Source organism: Eptatretus burgeri, chromosome 3, assembly GCF_056783735.1.
Source record: "Eptatretus burgeri isolate ZD-2024b chromosome 3, Ebu_testis_v1, whole genome shotgun sequence".
Lineage (NCBI taxonomy): Eukaryota > Metazoa > Chordata > Myxini > Myxiniformes > Myxinidae > Eptatretus > Eptatretus burgeri.
The window spans coordinates 114,962,941-114,982,562 of NC_140963.1; the positions used below are offsets into that span (position 1 = coordinate 114,962,941).

The 19,622-nt window shown below is 44.0% G+C and overlaps 1 protein-coding gene and 1 long non-coding RNA gene across 5 annotated transcripts in view; one reads left to right on the plus strand and one right to left on the minus strand.

Annotated features, from left to right (window-relative positions):
- Positions 1-10,159, minus strand: part of LOC147030783 (uncharacterized) — a 76,883-nt gene extending 66,724 nt beyond the window's left edge. The window contains exon 1 of the long non-coding RNA XR_015056506.1: positions 9,672-10,159. This is a non-coding gene — a long non-coding RNA (uncharacterized LOC147030783). The remainder of the gene's footprint in view (positions 1-9,671) is intronic.
- Positions 10,160-11,525: 1,366 nt separating this feature from the next.
- Positions 11,526-19,622, plus strand: part of LOC147030784 (uncharacterized) — a 206,197-nt gene continuing 198,100 nt past the window's right edge. For 2 of the 4 annotated variants that reach the window (XM_085875193.1, XM_085875197.1), the window contains exon 1: positions 11,526-11,851. The gene's annotated coding sequence lies outside the window, so the exon portion shown is untranslated. Of the gene's footprint in view, positions 11,909-19,622 lie in introns of all 4 variants that reach the window. The other 2 variants (XM_085875194.1, XM_085875196.1) reach the window with 2 other exon arrangements.

Below are 19,622 nucleotides of genomic sequence, written 5' to 3' on the forward strand. Positions count from 1 at the left end.
CCAGCGTGTTTCATCGATCTGAAAGACGCCTTCCCTTAAATGCTGAGTTGAGTGACGGTTAAAAAACGTTTTTACAATATTTTACAATGTTTTCAAAATGGTTTCAAAAATCTTTGTTCATAATATTGCAAAGTTGACAAGATATTTTTTATTAGTATTTGACAAAAATGTTTTACACTAACATTTAGACTACATCCTTTGATAATATTTAATTTAAAAACGTTTTCATGGTCTTATCTAGACTCAATATTTTATATCATTTAAACATTTTTTTAACTCTTTGGAAAAATGTTTTGTTTGCTGGTTTCCATGTACGTATGTGGTAAAGATTTTGAATGAATCTACATCGTGTAATATGGAATAGGCAAAGCCTAGAAGCGAACGTAGAATTCTTCTTTCATTCGATGCTGCAATTTCCGGTTACTTCGGCCTGGATTCGGGATCAGCGATCAAATAAGGTAAATCACGATTAAAAATTATTTAACATTACCTTCACAACAACTGCACCGCCTCGAACAGGATCTCATCTGAAAAAAATAAATATTACCTTAACATTACCTTCACAACAACAACTACACCGCCTCGAACAGGATCTCATCTGAAAAAAAAAAAATCCTCAACATTACCTTCACAACAACTACACCGCTTAGAAAAGGATCTCATCTAAAAAATATATATTACTTCAACATTATACCTCAACATTACCTTCACAACAACAATTACACCGCCTAGAACAGGATCTCATCTGAAAAAAAAAAAAATTCCTCAACATTACCTTCACAACGACAACTACACTGCCTAGAACAGGATCTCATCTAAAAAATAAATATTACCTCAACATTACCTTCACAACAACTATACCACCTGGAACAGGATCTCATCTAAAAAAATTAATACTAGAAGCGAACGTAGAATTCATGTAACATTCGCTTCTGACATTTCCTATAACTTGTTCACAACTGCATACGCAATTTCCGTTTACTTCGGCCTAGATTCGGGATCAGCGATCAAATAATGTAAATCACGGTTAAAAATTATTTTTTGATGATGCGGGAGATATCTTTATTAAAATCAGTGGAGGAAATATACACCATGTCTGATATTTGGGTCATTCATGTCTCCTTTATCTCCCGGCATGCATCATTCCCCATGACAAAAACCGGAAGCAAAAAAAAAACCGGAATGAAAAAAATATACCATCTGAGATGGGGAATCCCCCGCCATTGAAAAATAATTGAAATCAGATTAGCGGTTTTCCATTTATTACAAAAAAAAAAAAAAATTTTCAAGATGGCCACCCGTCAGGCATCTTGGATCCGGCCACACCCAAAATCAATAGGGTTCTTTCTTTTCAGGTGGTACATGTGTGACCCAAATATCAAATCGATATGGCAAACAGTTTTTGAGTTATCGCACTCACAGCTATAAATGTTGACGCCCAGCCAGCCGGACGGATGGACGACCCAGGTGACAACAATATCCCCCTTCCGCCACGCGGTGGGGGATAAAAAAAACCGGAAGCAAAAGGGTCATAGCCAACGACACGGATTCCAAATTGCCAGGGTATTGTGTTGTTGTTGTTGTTGTTTCCTATTCTCTCATGTGGACGCGTTAAGTATGAAGCTCACTACGTTCACTACTATGTAAATGTCGTCTTTTTGATAATTGTTGTAAGAGGTACTGCATCTTGAAATTAAAGCAACTTAACTCATCAAGCTTTTATGTGATTTTCATCTCATTATTTACATGCATGTTTTGCATTTGGCCAATTCATTTCTTTGAAAGTGTTCTGTAAATGTTAAGGGCAATGAAATAATATGTAAGCCGATTGGGGGGGGGGGGGGTGGGGATAGAAGTTTGGGTCGGGCAGAATAAGTTTTTATATGTATACCTTGATGCAGAATTGGGTGAGGATTTTTTTTTGGGGGGGGGGGGGGGTCTCGACTAGCGGGTGAAGATTTTTTTTTTTTTAACCATAAAACTTCCATGCCCCCCCTGAGAATCTAATAATACACCTCTTATTTTGGAGAGTGACAGATTAAAAACCAACAAATTAAACCCTTTAAGTTTGGAAATGTATTCACATATGCCATCCCCAAAATCGCTCGCCTCTGCGAAAACAAATTTTCCCAACAAAAAAAAAAAAAAAATTTCCCCCGTACATTAAAAGTTTTGACCCTCCCACTTATGTTGAACTAAAATCCCCCCCCCCACCATTTTTTGCCATCCCCTGCTACAAAAAATGGCGAGGAAAACCTAACCTTAAAAAAACACTAAAAACAGCAAAAAAAAAAAAACATTTTTTTTTTAATCCCTTAAAAAAAACACAAGAAAGTTGAAACTTTTTAAAATCCTGAAAAACATTAAGAAACGTAGAATAACATAAAATTGCCTAAAAATAACAAAACATATTTTAAATAACATTAAAAAAAGACTTTAGTTTTGTTATTGATGAAGTGACCTGGAGCCTAATGTAACTTGGATGTTACGCCTCTGTTTGTTTTCCGATCCAACCCTGTGTCGGGCCTCATAATATGCATTGATTGCCTCCTTGCAATTGCCAAGGAGCTCCAAGGGAATTTTCTGGAATTCGATTGAGTAATAGGAACAGTAATTTACTTCAAAATCCATGAAAATATTAGACAGAAGTTGAAATATATTTGAAGAAATGTATTTTGCAAAATCAGCCGGGCCCGGTTCAACGTTGCGTGTTACTACAGTTCGCCTCTTTTGGGGGAGACAAGATGGCGGACAGTGCACTTCCGGTGGCTTCACGCACGAGCCGTCGTGACCAATCCAAGTGGAGAGATCAGTGGTCTACCCCCACGCCGGCAATTTTGCACCGAATTGTCAAACTACCAGTGCCAATTTGGCCACAATAGATGACCTGTCGCAGCTCTGAGGGCTCTTCCCCATCTTCCCCATGGGTCTGCCGAACACGGCCCTATATGTTCGGCATTCACTAGTTTCCCTGGGACTGGCGGGGATGTGGTATTGGGCCCTGGCTATTCCAGGTTGCATGGGGCGGAGTTGGTGACCTGGGGGGCTGGGCCTTTCCCTGCGCGGGGCCCTACACCGCCGCTGCAGGTAACCCACCTGGCCACAGTTAAAACACCTCACCGGGTAAGGTGCATGCCTCCGGTAGTCCAAATTATACCCCCCCTCATTCCGAATTAGGGTATCTGGTGATGGCCCACCACGTGTCCGCCCATGAGCCGCCTGCCATGGCCCAGACCCGCTAACCAGCGGTCGACCATGTCCCGGACTATTCCCTCCAGCTCCACTCGGGAGCCAAGACCAACCCCGGCTCCCGGTGCACGGCTGTCCAAGGGGCCCACCTGCCGGACCGCCAACGCATGTCACTCGGCTCCTCGAGCCAGCGGCTTTGCTGCCTCCCATCGGGCGGCAGCGTCGGCCGCCTTCTGGAGGTTCGCCGGGCGAAATGTGGTCAGCAGGGCCCCAGTGTCAGTGCCCGCAAGAGCCTGGATAAAGTAGTCCAGGGCAAGGTCTTCCTGGTACAGTGGCGCCATATTCGCATGTGCGATCCCACCGCGCGGCGAATATCGTATGCGAAATCCCCCATCTTTTCATGGGGCTCTCATTTGCGCCCACTGAGCTGAGCTTTAACAAGCTCGCTCTGCTGTTCCACTCCAAATCGATTATTTAGGGCCGAGTGGAGGCCTGCCAACGTTATCCCTCCCAGGGGCATCGTGGTCAGGACCTCGGCCGCCGCGTCACCACAAGGTGGATCCCACTCTCATCCACGCTCCAGCCATTACCCCTGGCCACGTGGTCAAATACGCCCTCAGGTCGGTCTTCCAGTCGTACGGAGCCAGCGGCACCGTCCGGCCACCCGGGGTCCGAACCCCACTCAGCAGTCCCTGAGGGACAAATGGAGGGACGGGCGCCCCGGATTGCAGCGGTGTCCTACCCCCGCGGAGCCCGAGCCATTCGCCCAGGGAATTTGTCACCCCCGTGTGAGCCGGTGCACGCCCCGCGTACTCCCCCATGCCATCCCGCATACACTTGGGAACAATCATACTGTGGGCCTGCATCAGGCCAAGAGACACCGAAATCTCTACCCCCCCCCCCCACAAACTCGGCATGCAACCCTCCTACCTCGTTTGGTGTCACGGGACTCACCTGGTTGCGATCCGCTTTGAGGGAGCGTATGTTCTCTCTCTGTTCCTTAAGGAGGCCATCCTGCCTGTTACATCGGGTCTCAATACATTCCACCAGTTCCGTTTTATATCCTTCACCTTCCCCTCCATTTGTGCCTGCTCATCGTTCACTTTATGTAATTCATCCTTCATCTGCCCCATTTACCCTTGTGTCTCTAATAATTCCTCCTTTGTCAATTTCAACCCTTCTTTTGTCTCGTCCATGTGCTTTTCTAAACATTCTGCCAGTTCCCACGTCTCCGTCTCTACTCTTTGTCCCAATTCTCCAACTATTTCCGTCATCTCTTCGCGTCTCGCCCTGCACCCCTCTTTTACGGCCTCTAATTCATCTCTAGTTTCCTGCTGGCTTTGTCTTAGTCCTTATATCGCCATCGCGATCCTTCCCATTTCTCTCTCTAATTTCCCTTTCCTTCTTTAATTTCTTTCACCCCGTCCGAGTTTGACTATCTCCCGTCCAACCGTCATTATTTTTTTTGTCAAGTCCTCCTTACCCGCCTTCATTACGGACCACACACCTTTTACACTCCCTCTCAACTCAGCCATCTCTCCCCGTACCGTGCCGATCTCCTCTGCCATTTTGCCTTTCACCTCCTCCAATTCCATCCTCATTGCCTCTTGCCCTGCCTGGAGGTTCAACCCCATCAACTGCATCTCACCCCTCAGTGTCTGCATATTTGCATCCATGTCGCCCCTCATCGCATCCAAATTGCCGTTCATCTTGCTCGCATTTGCATCCATTCTTTGTCAGTTCATTTTCATTCCCCCCATCAATGCCTCAAACATCTCTCACGTCAAATGACCCCGTGGCAGTCAATTTGCCATTATCGGGCACGGATCCGCCGGGACCGAGGGGGAAATTTGACAGAGGGGCGCTCTTGTGCCGCCGCTCCCACTGCACTCATTTTGGACTCTGAGTTTGGTTGCGGGCAAAGTTCCTGCATGGGGGTGGTGTCCTGGACCATGGGTTCATCTAACTCTAACACTACATCTACCTCACTACCCACCTGCCTCAGGTCGTCTTGGCGAGACATGTCGCGTGTTGGAAACAAAATTTGAAATGCTCGCAATTTGGGGGAATGGGGGGGGGGGGTGGTTCGCTCCGTACACCCCTCATCCGAATCCGTGAATTTCGTAGAGACGAAGGGGTTCGAATTCCGCTCCTGACACCAATTGTAGCGGGGCCGGACATCAGCCGCGAGATGGAGCTGCAGCGTCGGCTCGACCTATCGCCCGGAAGTCAGATCGTGCTTCTTCAGAAAACTCTGGAAAAATACGGGTCCCTTTTTGAACCATAAAGGGTCAATATTTCGGCCACGTGGTACAGGGTTATTTGCCAAATCTTCAAAATACCTTGAGACCACGTGACGATCTACCGAGTCTTATGGTGGCACAACGGCCTTGCTAATTTTCACCAGCATGCGACACGCTAAGTCAATGAAAGAATAGACGCGAACGAGCTGAAACATTGAACAAATGGGGGTGTATTTATACAACAATAATTGGGGAACGAGGGAAGCACGGAAGAAGCAGAGTCATCACGACTATTGATAAATGCAGTCAATGTACAAAGGAACTCAACAGTTGCAACTTAAAGACGGGCCCACACACAGAAATGGACCCCAATGGTCTTTATTGAAGTCTTCCAGCTCGAGGACAGGGAGCTAGAGACCAGAGCCTGTGCTTGAACCTGTCCACCTCGTGTGGTCTTCGACAATCCGGCTCGACGGCACTCGAACCCGCAACACGATGCCGCTCAAAGCGTCGGATGCCAGGTGGACGAGACGAGAGACGACCTGAGCACTCCAAGCCGACCAGACCAGACGAGTCGATCTCCGGCACCTCAAGCCCGATCGCCCAACCCTGATGCTGACGCTGATGCTGATGCTGATGCTGACGTTCACCCCTGACGCTCACCCTGACTCTCACTGACTTTTCCAAGGCCCTGGCGTTTTTTTATATGGCATTTCTCCTGCGGGATGGGGTGTCGTGGGGAGGATCACCGTCGGAGACATCTCGCCTCCCATTGGTCGAGGGTTCGTGAGAAAGTCGATGTCTGTGGTGTCTCACGCCTCCCATTAGTCGAGGGTTCATGAGAAAGTTAATGTCTGAGACGTCTCGCCTCTCATTGGTCGCGGGAACATTCCATCTCTCTGGGGCAGAGTCGGAGCTCTGGTGGCCGAGGAAACTCCGCCCACGTACGTGGTCGAACACAGGAAGACAATGACGTCGGTGTGAGGAAATGAGGTGAAGGCATGTTGTTGTTGTTATCAGGGGTGTAAAAATCCTAACTATTAAAATAACGCACAGCGCATTTACATTTAATCACCCATTAAGCAAGGGACGGGACCCTAACTGAAAACATGTACTTACCGATACAACTGCTCTAGAGGTAGGACCTGTATGTGGTGTGTGATAGGTTTCCAAATCCGTTACAATTGACCCTATGCACTGAGCGAGTGACGTCACAGCGGAAGGTAAGCCTCCACCATATTGAGTGGGAAAAATCATGGCGACCACGCACGTGTCACACGAATTTCTGGGCTATTTCCATGGAGTAGATGTTATTTCTAAGAAGAGGTACTACGAAAAACTGAAGCTGTGTGGTCTTAGTGAAGATCCTTATGTTATTTCAAAGAATAAATGGACAACAGAAAGGAAATTTTGGCCTCAAATCGTTTTCCCTAACATCTATGTTTACCTTGTTGAAATGCAGAGTCCTTACACTCAAGCCAGCCTGAAAGCCTTCAAGAGTATGGACGCTTACTCATATTATGTCGCCGGGTTTGTTAGTGACAATGTCGACGAAAGCTGACAAGAACTGTATTATCGTGAGGGCAAAGGTAAGCCTGTTTTTTCATTTCACTATTATTGTATTCGTTGTTGCTTGTTTTGTTCAGCAACTAGTGTCACTTTTTTAACCTGACTGCTGCCACAAGTTAATTTCAAGTGAAGCTCTTGTCTAAATGCTAAGTTTGTAGAAAATCTTCATTCGTCAGTTTGCTAAAAGATACATTATATTTTTTCCATGACAAACATACGGTATAATGCCACACTGCTGGGGATATTTCCAAGTGCTAGTTTTTTTCAAGTGCTATTATACATATGGATGACTTTCTGTAGTGAAAATGTTACACTGATTTTTTTTTTTCAAATTTCTAAAATGCTATTTAAAAAACTATTTCATTTAATCTGTGATGTAATAGCAATAAGACAAGTTTCGAGGAAACAACTCAGAACTGTGCGCGTTAGACAGCTATTAGAAAGGTGATCAAGCCTATCTCATTCTGTCAATAAAACAAGGGATCTTTTCAATGCATTTTAATGATACAAATCAGACAATATTTTGTAACCACCAGCTATTTAATACCAACGACTGAAATAACATATCAGAAATTAGTTACATACCAGAGACAAAATGAAGGCTACACAACCAGTCATGTTCGCCAGGTCGCCATTTTTCTCTTCTCAGAACCGATATTCAAATATTTCGTCGGTCTACTTCGCGGGAAAGCGGTAAAACTGCACTCCAGAGCCTTTAGTATATCGCTGAGTACATCCCAGGGCACAACTCTTACCCATTTGCAGAAAAATAAAATAAAATAAAATCGCTTGCTTGGAAATAACGGTGTAGTTGAAGTGGAGACTATCGGTTGTTATGGACGCGGTATACTTTCTTGCCACTCAATATGGTGGAGCTGCCACAGTCACGTGACCAGTGACGTCATCTGAATAAGTGCTATATTACCTTCCCCAGAGGAGAGGGCATTACATTTGGGTCCTTTTGTCTGTTGATTCGTCGACACACAATGTGCGAACGTAAGCTACAGACGCCATCTGATGGTGGTGGTATTACATGTTATCTTTTATCAAGTGCAAACAATTCGAATGCGAGTACATCGACAAAGTGTGCAAAGTTTCTTCAAAGATAAGGCGAGTCCATTTCATTACGTATGTCTACAAAGTATGTACAATTAGAATGCGAGTATGTCTCCAAAGTATGTTCAATTAGAATATGAGTACGTCTATAAAGTAAGTACAATTATAATCTACGTCTATAAAGTATGTACAATGATAATGTGAGTTTGTCGACAAAGTAAGTACAATTAGAATGTGAGTACGTCTATAAAGTAAGTACAATTGGAATGTGAGCACGTCTCTACAGCAAGTACAATTGGAATGTGAGCACGTCTATAAAGTATGTACAATGATAATGTGAGTACATCTACAAAGTATGTACAATAAAAATGTGAGTAAATCTACAAAATATGTATAGTTATAATGCGAGTAAATCTTCAAAGTATGTACAATTATAATGTGAGTACATCTTCAAAGTATGTACAATTATGTGAGGACATCTTCAAAGTATGTACAATTATAATGTGAGTAAATATACAAAGTATGTACAATTATAATCTGAGTTCGTCGATAAAGGATCGACAATCATACGAGTACGTCTACAAAGTATGTACAATTATGTGAGTCCATCTGCAAAGTATGTACAATTGTAATCCGAGTATGTCTACAAAGTACTGTTGCGGGCCAGGGTTCGAGGTTCCTTACGAGAGAAAACATTCGAGCTCCTCTCGAACATCCGGACGGGTCCTGAAGCCACCAGCTACGCACAACTCTGCGGCTCGGTGGGTTGCTTATCAACCAGGAACACCGATTGGTGCCGCCAATCCTGGCAGGGTGTGACAACTTCACGCGTTATCGTTTCCGGTGGATTAACACTTAAGCAAGCACTCTAACGAAATGGTTGATACAGAACGGCTGGCTTGGCAAGCGATAATAAGCTGATTGGTAATTAATGAAACACTCCCCGGATCTATAGGTCTACCAGAATGATATTGTTGCGGCCATGGGTACCGAGACACCAGCTTATCACTCAGGGGGATTAATCACCAGTTGGCCTCGTTGAGCCGGACCTGGGACCACCGCTCACAATTAACGTTGTGGTACGGTGGGTTGTTTTAGAACCATGAACGCCACCCAGTTAACCACGAGTTCCAGTGTCCACCGTCTAATTATTCCGTTTAACTAGAGGTCACGTGGTTACCTGAGCGGGGAGCGCGCCCTCAGCAAAGCACCAATGTTATCTCGATTAGATTTTAATTAGGGCGGCCGAGCGTTTTAACCGCTGGAGCGTGCCGACGATTTTTGGTCAAATCTGTGGTAATTACATCCCAGTCTATTGAGGTTCAGACAATGCTAGACCAATGGAAGGAAAGGACAAACACGGACAGGTTGGAAGTCAATAAATAATTTATAAACAAGAAAATAAATAAATAAAAAGAATTTTTTTTTTTTGAGGTAATTAAATGAATAAATTTCAAAGCAACCAAAACGAATAATTACTCAGGCAAAATCAATCAAAATGACAGGAAAGAGACAGAGAGCAGATGCTTATCGGGGGTTGACTTACAACTAAACACAGACAAGGGTACCCAGCAGATCATTCAGGGGAGGGGGGAGAAGAGTCGTCTCGCTCACCAGAGAGTAGTCGTCTGTGAAGTGAGTGCGTGCGCGTCACATCCGTCGCCAGCATCCAGCCTTGCCGTGCACCCTCTCGCGAACAGCCTTGAATGCCAGTCTACGTCTGGGAGGGAACCGAGATAGTTTGTCGGGGGTTTCGACCCTGGTGCTGCGACACGGGCAGTTCCTCACACTTCACGAAACTGGTGACGTCTAGTGACCCACACGGTCCGTCGGTGACTGACCCGCCCCTCACTCGTTGGTGACCGACCCGTGCCTCACTCGTTGTCGGCACTGCTCACACCCACACGCGCACCATACGCTTGCTTGCTCAAGCACTGGAAAGGACGAATTACCTCGTTGATGGCGCTGGTCAGACACCCGCACGCGCACCACACGCGGGCTTGCAGGCTTCCTCTCTGGCTTTCTTTCGCTTTCCTCAGAACGGACCTCCAATTCGTTTTTATATATGCGGCCCGTCTCGGTGGGCGGAGTCCCCCCAAGCTCACCCCACCCCACTTGCGCACCGTTACCATGACAACCCGTGCGCTCGAAAAAAAAGGCGGGCGTCGGCGCTCGCGAAAAACGTGCATAAACGTTGCTGAGGAAAAATAAGGCGGGGTCAGAGCTCGCGAAATAAATACGTGTAAACGTGTCTGTCGTAAAGAAAAAAAAAGTTTCCATAAGAGAGGGGATCTGTTCTTTACCCTTCTCAACACATCACATTTCAGATCCCATTAGACATGGGGATGGGGCTAATCTGAACATGCATTTAAGGACGTAACAGTCTGAGGACCTGGATGTGTGGATACATTCATCAGATCGGATTCTGAAATCCGTAACAACATTCTCTAAGATGTTGCATTTCCTTGCTTTATAACAAGTTATTTTTGCGTGCAGTCCCAAAACAGCTTGGTAATTGGTTATTCCTTCCATTTAAAATGAAAAATGCATTATTTTTCTTTATCTTGCCATTCATATAATTATCTCCATAATTTCCATGCAGAAAACGAACAAGATGTCCAGGGCATGTTAGACGTCGCATATTAATGGCACAATTTTTTCATGACAATGGAAACGATGTGGAAAAAAAAAATTATTCAAGTAAATATATTAAATGTTTACAAATGCAAAATTACTCAAATAGTATTTATATTCTTTACGAGTGCAGATCCTTGGTGTTGTTTCTAATTTGTTATCGTATTTTATAGCCGTAAGTTGAATTTATAAAATTAAGTTTGACCGCGTTGGTTGTCATGCATTTATCTTCGCCGGTAATTAGCGGCGCCAACGGTGTAGTTCGTGGCAGTGCTAAATATCGCACGTTGTGCAGTGAGTGACACAAATCTTCTCCTTTTTCACTATGCATATTAAAATATTTAATGTCAGGCTCGGCAGATGTAGATTCCTTCGATTTTATCAACCTTTGGGAACATTATGGAATATAACTATGACACACCCACCTGTAACCTTTTTGCGCCCACGTGGCAAAATTTGCTCTCATGAATTGACATTTTATTATTATTATTATTTTTTTTTTAAAATTTTTTTTAATTAAAGACAACAGCACAGTTCAGCGTTTTAATGTAGCGAAATTAATGAACGATTTTGGAATCGGGTGAAACAAAGAGGAACGTTGTTTTTAAAATATTCCTTTTGGTAAGTCCATCTTCGATCACACCCGCGATAAAAAAAAGCGTTAAATATATAATTCACACCAACAAAGATACACGTTCTAGTCGAGTTTTAATAATAAAAAAAAATAGGACAAACACCCGGTTAACTGAATAATACTAGAAAATCATCTCAAACTGACAACTTTCGAGCTTCTGACAAAGAAAATATCGGTGCGTGGACAAATGTGACAGATACCATGGCAGGCAAACGGATACTTGGACGTCACGTTTATCGTTCACTTTGTTTAATCCCACTAAAGTAAAAGATACCGGTGCAAGATTACAATATCTCGAGTAAAATGTGATATATTTAACGTCATTGAAAGTCGGTGCCAAATGACGAATCGTCTTCACACACAGGTCGGTGGCCGTGCCGGTTGGGCCATGGTTCCTGTTCCCCGCCGCGAGTTTGCCTCAAGTTTTGCATGGAGAGCGCTCGGTGGACCTTTGATTTGGGAGGCGAGGCCGAGGGACGTCGCTGTGGTGGCTTCGCGAGGATAAGGGGCGAACGAGACATAGGAGGTGATGACAGGCTGGTGCTGCTGGTGCTGCTGATCGTTGTACTACCAAAGATAAGGGGTATCCTGGTTCGGACAGGCCGTGTATTCGGTGTTTTATTTAATTTTTTTTGTACATATTTTACTATTGACGGCGATTACAACTTTTGCTTTGTTTTGTTTGTCAAATTTCCTTTTCTCTTTCCTCGGTTCAATTTGTAAATCTTATCTATTGTTTTCACTGCGATAACTTTTTTTTTTTTATCTGGCGACTTCCTGCCTTGTTTTGAAAGCACTAAAAAAAAAATTTTTTTTTTCCTGTTGTTCATGGTTGCTTTTGATTAATTATATACTACTGATCTTGTTGAACTCTTGATCCATTTTACCTTATTGGGGAAGTACGATGTGTTCAAACAAGGTAAAACTTTACACAGTCTACCCCGTGGGGAATATCTGCACACTGCAAGCAACTACCTTGGGTGCATCCTACAGACAGACATGATAAATAAGATACATATATATACATACATACATACATATACAAATATATACTTATATATGTACACACATCTAATGTATATATATATATATATATATATATATATATATATATATATATATATATATATACATAAATACATATACATACATACATATACAAATATATACTTATATATGCACACACATGTAATGTATATATATATATATATATATATATATATATATATATATATATATATATATATGATGTGGATTGTGAGAGAGGTTTATATTCAAGACCACTATGTTACAATGATACGCAAGTCGAAAGATAAACTAACCAGAGAGTTGGTGTCAAAGCCACCCAATGCTCGCCTGTTTATGCATTTATCGTTTTTAAATGACTCGTCTAATCATATTTTTTATAAAGCATTGCAGTGAAGTCTGATCCAAATAATTTTAAAGCAATATATGTATTTGTATATTGTAATCAGTAAAAGAATAGTGTGGTGGATGAAAACATTAGAAAGGAAATAACTTGCACCAAAAACTTTAACATTTTCACGCTCGCGCTCATGCCGGGGATATCGCTATGGCTCTCTGTTCTTCGAACAGGCGAGCGAAAAATGTTGCATATTCACAATGAACTTGATCAAACAATGACAAAAAAAGAGGCAAAGTCATGTGATCCAAAATTCAATCGGAGTAAAATACACAATTTGCTGTCTGTCTGTCTGTCTGTCCGCAATACATTCGGTCGTTACTTATTCAATCTTGGCCAAGCTTGACAGGAGGACTAAAGGTCACACAATTGAGGTTGTGGCGACTTCATTTGTCCTCCTTTCCAAAGTGGGGTTTCCACCCTGGGTGATGTCTGTGTTAAGGTGTATAAATAGCTTGTTGTCATTGTGGCGTTTTTCCAAGGCTGCGTCTCACAACAAAAGTGAACTACAAAGCATCTGGAAATGCAAAGCCCATCCCCATCTGCTTTGTACTCAAGCTAAAGTTGACAAAAACGACATTTAAAAAAAATTGTACATTTTATTAATTTGTGTTCTCCACAATCTCATAATAAAGCTTTGTTGAAGATTTTGATGACAAAAGCTCAATATGTAAAAATGTTACAGCCTGGACAGACACGCTGAATCTCAATTGTAAACAAGGATTTCAATTAAAACATTAATGGCTGCTGTACCACTTCACCGATTATTTCATCCTCACAATCCGTCATTCCCCATTGGGAGTAGAATGAGTTTTTCTGATCGGCGGTTTCAGAGATATCGTGTTTTAATTTTTTGCGTTTAATCCAAGATGCCTTCCATAGCACATGACCTATGATGTCACAATTATCATTAAAATATCCTCCATGGGGGGCTGCTCCGAGCCTGAGGATTTTGTGTCAATTAGTGGTTGCTGATAATAAAAAAAGTTAAAACGTAATAGGGCAAAAAAGGGTTGGAGAATCACAATAAAAACTAGAACGGGCACTCAGTTGAGCACATACCTTCGCCAACGCTACATTTTGCCCCCCCTCCAGAAACCGTTGATTGTGAGGGTATTTAATCCCATACCACATCTGCCATCTCATATGTGTTATGATGGCTTAAAAAACATTAAATTTCCTGCTGTTTGACACTGATTCACGTACATTGTACAATTTCTGTATGAACTCCCTGACCTTTTTGGGTGTCGGTGTCAAGTCAATCTGATGACAACTGGTCACATTATAAGAAATAAGTTCAGTGACCCCCCCCCCCCCCCAATGCTTTAAACTCACCAATAAAGTCACTGTCAAATATTACACATCACAGGATAGGGAATTGAATTCTAAACATTTTGAATCTACTTACATGCAAATTGTATAAGAATTGACCGCGTTATGATAATAAAGGTCGTTGACCCCCCTGACCTTTGACCCAAAAATGACGTCATTGTGTCATATCGTATATCACAAGATTGGGCATTGAATTCACAACATTTTGGCATTAGTTGCATGCAAATTGGATAAAAATCGACCGCACTATGGCAAAATGACGATTTTGACCTTTTCATAACCTCGACCTTGACCTTTGTACTCTTAATTTTGTAATTGGTATAAGAGTGTGGGGAACAGAACAGTCAACATTTTGTTGTTGGGTTCATGCAAATCGGATAAGAATTGACCGTGTTATGACTAAAACCGCACATTTTGCAATGTCGTGACCCCCCCCCGACCTTTGACTCCCAACCGCTAATAAGGGTTATTACGTCATTGTGTCATGTCACATATCACAAGATGGGGCATTTAATTCTGAACATTTTGGCATTAGTTGCATACAAATTGGATACAAATTGATCGCGCTATGGTAAAAAGACGATTTTGACCTTTTCATGACCTTGACCTTTGACCCGATCGCTCCCAAAATCTAATCAAATGGTCCTCAGATAATAACCAATCATCCCACCAAATTTGCTGCGATTCAGTTCAATAGTTTTAGAGTTATGCGAATAACAAACAACCAAACAAACACACATATTTACAAATAAATACACAGCGATCAAAACGTAACCTTCGCAACAAAGTTTGCAAACGTAACTAGGACACTCGGTAGAGTGCATACCTCTGCGACACAATGCCTCATCAAGTAGAACATATCAGGGGCAATAAAATGTTGAAATATTATCATGTATAACATTTTATGGCCTCATCTCAAAATGGTGAAGAATCACTTTGGAAATTAAAAAAAATTCTCATATTTAGATCTTCACCGAAATCAAATCAATTTGTCATTGTCACACACCCAACTTGTCAACTAAGTTTACTCAAAGTCAACCTGATCTTCTTAAGGCATTAAATGCTTATCACGGACTCGAGCCGATGTTTACTGTAATCTTTATGCTACAGACAGGATAATAACCGGACTCTACCTGGCGATCCTGTTGTGAGCGGGTGTACTTGTACTGTCGGACCCTACTATTCACGGGGGATACGTTCCTGGAAAATGTAGAATCTGCAAATATTGGGGCATTGTTTCACATGTCAGGTCATAGTCACAGTTTTATTATCAGGTCAAGCCAGATTAGATATGTCACGTGCTACAGGTACCATGTAAAGCTTACTAGCCTGCTTCATGGTAAGGTTGTCAGTGATTAAACTGTCTCCCTCACCAAGTTTTTTTTGGTGAGGAGGGTGTATGGATATGAACACCCAGCAGGATGAAAAACAAAACCTGTCAAAGGGCGGAGGAGCTCCTTGTGTGCCAACGGCCATTCATTTCTCGAGCCCAACTCTGTCTGCGGATGTCCTATAGTTGGGTTGCTTTTTTTTAGGAGGTTCGTGGCAGGATTTGCACTCTAGCCACCGTAATACACCACATCGTGCAAAACCCACAAATGTAAGGAAATATGAAAACCCACTCTGTGGGAGTACCTCCTGTGCTGCTACCCTTTGGAGGGCAGCTCACTGGATGACGGAATTGTGGAAAAGCCTTCGGGATCCCCATTCCTTTGAAAGGAAAACCATGGGATAAACCTCCAGGGTCAGATGGTGGTGGTGTGTGGCGGAGTGGTACTGAGGTGTCGTCCACCAGATGGCGGTCTCCTTTGGTTAACCTGAGGCGGTCCCTTCGGGTGGGTGCCTGGAATATCCAATCTCAAAGAGAGGATGATCACCTGTCTCAGTTATCATCTGAGCTCAAGTATTTGAACATATGTATTGCAGCACTCTCTGAGGTTCGTAGACCGGATTGTGGTGAGATCATGGCGGGTTTACCATTCACCATTGCTCTGGTCACTCTGATGGTTACCATGCCGAAGGATTTGCTGGAGCTGACTCCAATGATAATTGAGGAAACACCGGTCAAGGAGCGTATAATGAGATTCAGGATTCGTCACTCCTTGGGTGTCGTTTCCCTGGTCTCTGTCTATGCTCCGACTGAGGCAAGTGATCTCACCGAGAAGGACGCATTCTATACCATACTCGAGTCTGCGGTTGATCAGTGCCCCAGGCGAGATACTCTTCCAGTCTTTTCAGGTCAAGCCAGATGAGATCTGTGACTTGCTACAGGTACCATGTAAACCTGTACTTGCCTGTTTCCATGTAAACCTTTGCCTACTTCTGAAGTGAAGGCCTGCTTGTGGGATTTAAATGCATCGAATGGAACTGATAGGGATGGTTATGACACGTGTTGGTCCCCATGGGTCTGGAACTGTGCACCAGAATAGCTCCAAGTTCCTTGACTTTGCAAGAAGTCATTGACTTGGGGTGGCTGGTTCATTGTTTCAACGCCCACAAGCTCATCGCTGGACTTGGTATTCCAACGCTGGCAATGTCGCAAAGGAGATTGACCATGTGCTCAGTGATGGTCGCTGGAGGATGATCCAGAACTACAGGGTCCATCGGAGTGCTCAGTTTCTCAATACCGACCACCGGCTTGTTGTAGCAACTCTGAAGTTGCAGCTTAAATCCAGGATAATGGTACCATCCCAGACTAGGCTGGATGTTGTCAAGCTCAAAGATGAGAGGGTAGCTGAGGAGCTTATGAACAGGCTGAGTGGGGATTTGGAGGTCTGGGTGCTTTGGGGAATCCTGAAGAGTTGTGGAGTGCCTTCAAGACCACTGTCCTTGATGTTGCCGATAGATCTTTTGGAACTCACCGTTGGGCGAAGAATAATTTTGTCTCTCAAGGGACAAAAAATACCATTTACCAGTCTCAGGGCCAGGCTTAATGGAAAAGCTGAGCTGTTCAGGGAGCTGAGACGTTAAACTGTACGTGCGCTCAGGGTGGACAACGAGGCCTATGTATGAGGAATCTGTGAGGGGGAAGAGCATCACTTCTGGTCAAGTGATGGCCATCCTGCTTCCAGGGGAATTCGCACATTGCATTCCTCCAAGCCCATCCCTCAGTGTACTGCAGTTGGAGTGGAGGGTGGTAGGGTCTTGACAGGAGTCCAAAGTTTAGGCCCGCTGGAACAGTTACTTTGAGCGGCTGTACCAGGCTGATCCACCAGCTGTCGAGTTGGATGACAGGGGTGTTACTATCCCCATTGCTGACCCTCCAATCAACTGTGATCCACCTTTGTTTATGGAAACAGGCTGCAGTGAACCGTTTGAAATGGGGTAAAGCTCCTGGGATCTACGGCATCCATGCTGAACTTCTCAAGGCTGGTGGAAATGCTGCACTCGTGTCATTGCATGCAGTTCTGTGCTCTGCCTGGAACACAGGCATCATCCCAACTGACTGGAAGAGAGGTCTTGATGTCCCTCTCTGGAAAGGGAAGAGTGATCACCAGGACTGCAGCAACTACTGAGGGTTGACGCTGCTTTCAGTGCCGGGCAAGGTCTTTCCTCGTATAATTCTTAATTGAGCACCAGCATCCAGAGCAGTCAGGCTTTACACCAAAGGGGTCAACGATTGACCGTATCCTTGCTCTTCGGTCCTCACCAAACACAGATGAGAGTTCCGACAGGGGCTTGCTTGCAGCCTATGTTGATCTCTGTGAAGCGTTTGATTCAGTGAATCGGGATGGCCTTTGGAGGATTCTTGGTCTTCGTGGGGTGCCATCAAAACTGATCGATCTGATGTCTGAACTCTGCTTTGGTACTGAGAGTGCTGTGAGATATGGTGGTACCATCTCTGACTTATTTCCACTTGTTACTGGAGTTTGTCAGGGGTGTGTACTGGCCCCCACACTTTTCACCACTTGTATGGACTGGATTCTGGGGAGGATGTCAGAGAGATCAAGCTGCAGTGCTTCGTTTGGGAATGTCAAGATCTCTGACCTTGATTTCACACGTGATGCAGTCATCTTTGCAGAGACTCTTGTTATCCTTTTGGGGGCCATCAAGGTGCTGAATGAGGAGTCGGAGCTGCTGGGATTATGGGTTTCTTGGGTCAAAATGAAGATCCAGACTTTCACTGACATCTTGGATGCTGCTATCCTGTCTGTACCTGTTTGTGGTGAGGATGTTGAGGTCACAGAGAAATTCTCTTATCTTGACAGTGATATTCATGTCTCTGCTGGCTGTGAGCCAGGGGTAAACAGATGTCTGGGTCAGGCCTGGGGAGTCATGGATTCACTGGATCATGGGGTGTGCTGCTGGCGGGTCCTGTGCAGGAGGACGAAAGTCTGAGTCTTCAGGTCCTTGGTGCTTCCAGTCTTGCTCTATGGATGTGAGACTTGGACTCTGACCAGGAATCTGAGACAGAGACTTAATTTCTTTGGTACCGGGTCTCTTCGGAGAATCCTTGGCTATCGCTGGTCAGACTTTGTGTACAATGAGCGGTTGCTGAGAGAGACTCAAATGAGATTTGTTACCTGCATCGTCCATGAGCGTCAGCTGCTGCTGTATGGACATGTTGCTCGTTTTCCTGACGTTGATCCTGCTCACCAGATTCTCTCAACAAGGGAGCTTCTTGAGTGGAGGAGCCCAATGGGCTGACCACGTGCCTCATGGTTGTCGCAGGGTGATCAGCATCTCAAGGAGACAGGGATGTGCCATGCATCTGCCTTGGGGATGGCTTGACAGAGGCCCCTGGAGTATCGTCGGGAAGTGGATGCAGCGAAACGCTGCTCCGACGCATGCTCCCATGCCTGACCTGACCTGTTTCAATGGAAAAAGGGGCATAGGTTCCCGGCGGTTCGTGACCTGCAAAAAATACCGCGAAAGGCAAAGCCACAAAAGTCTCGCATTGGTTCAATGGAAAAATGGAAATGGGTTCCTGGTGTTTCCTGATCCATAGGGGAAACTTTTTTTTTATAGTTTAAAATCTTTTCGACCTTGAATGCACGTGATCACACTTTCATAAATAATGCTTGCAAAGAAAAAAAAGTTTGGATTGCGAACATACCCCATGGGAGTTCATTCATACAACTCTCAGGTGAGCGATAGCATGGACGACAGATAGTTTTGCAATTTGTTAAGATTTTCATCGCATCAGAAAAAGAAACCAGAACACCTCACAAGAGTGAGGCTCGTTTCATATCATCATTTGCGACTTCATTTTGTGTTGGGCTTTGCCCAGCGCATTTCATTTTTTTTTTTAAATAACAATTTTAAGAAAATGGGCCAAAAGGGCCATTTCTCAGCCCAAAGGGCCGGAATCGCACTTTGGGCTCAGTTAATGCCTGGGGAATGATCTCTAGATCTGTTAAGTTTGGTTCAGGGAATGACCTGTTAAGTTTGGTTCGGTTCCGTTTACGAACAACTCAAAAATAGCATTTAAAAAAAAATGGGCCGAGAGGGCCGTTTGTTGGCCCTAAAGGGGCATAATCTCATTTGGGCTCAGTTAATACCTGCAGATTGACCTCAAGAATATTCCTGTCAAATTTGGTCC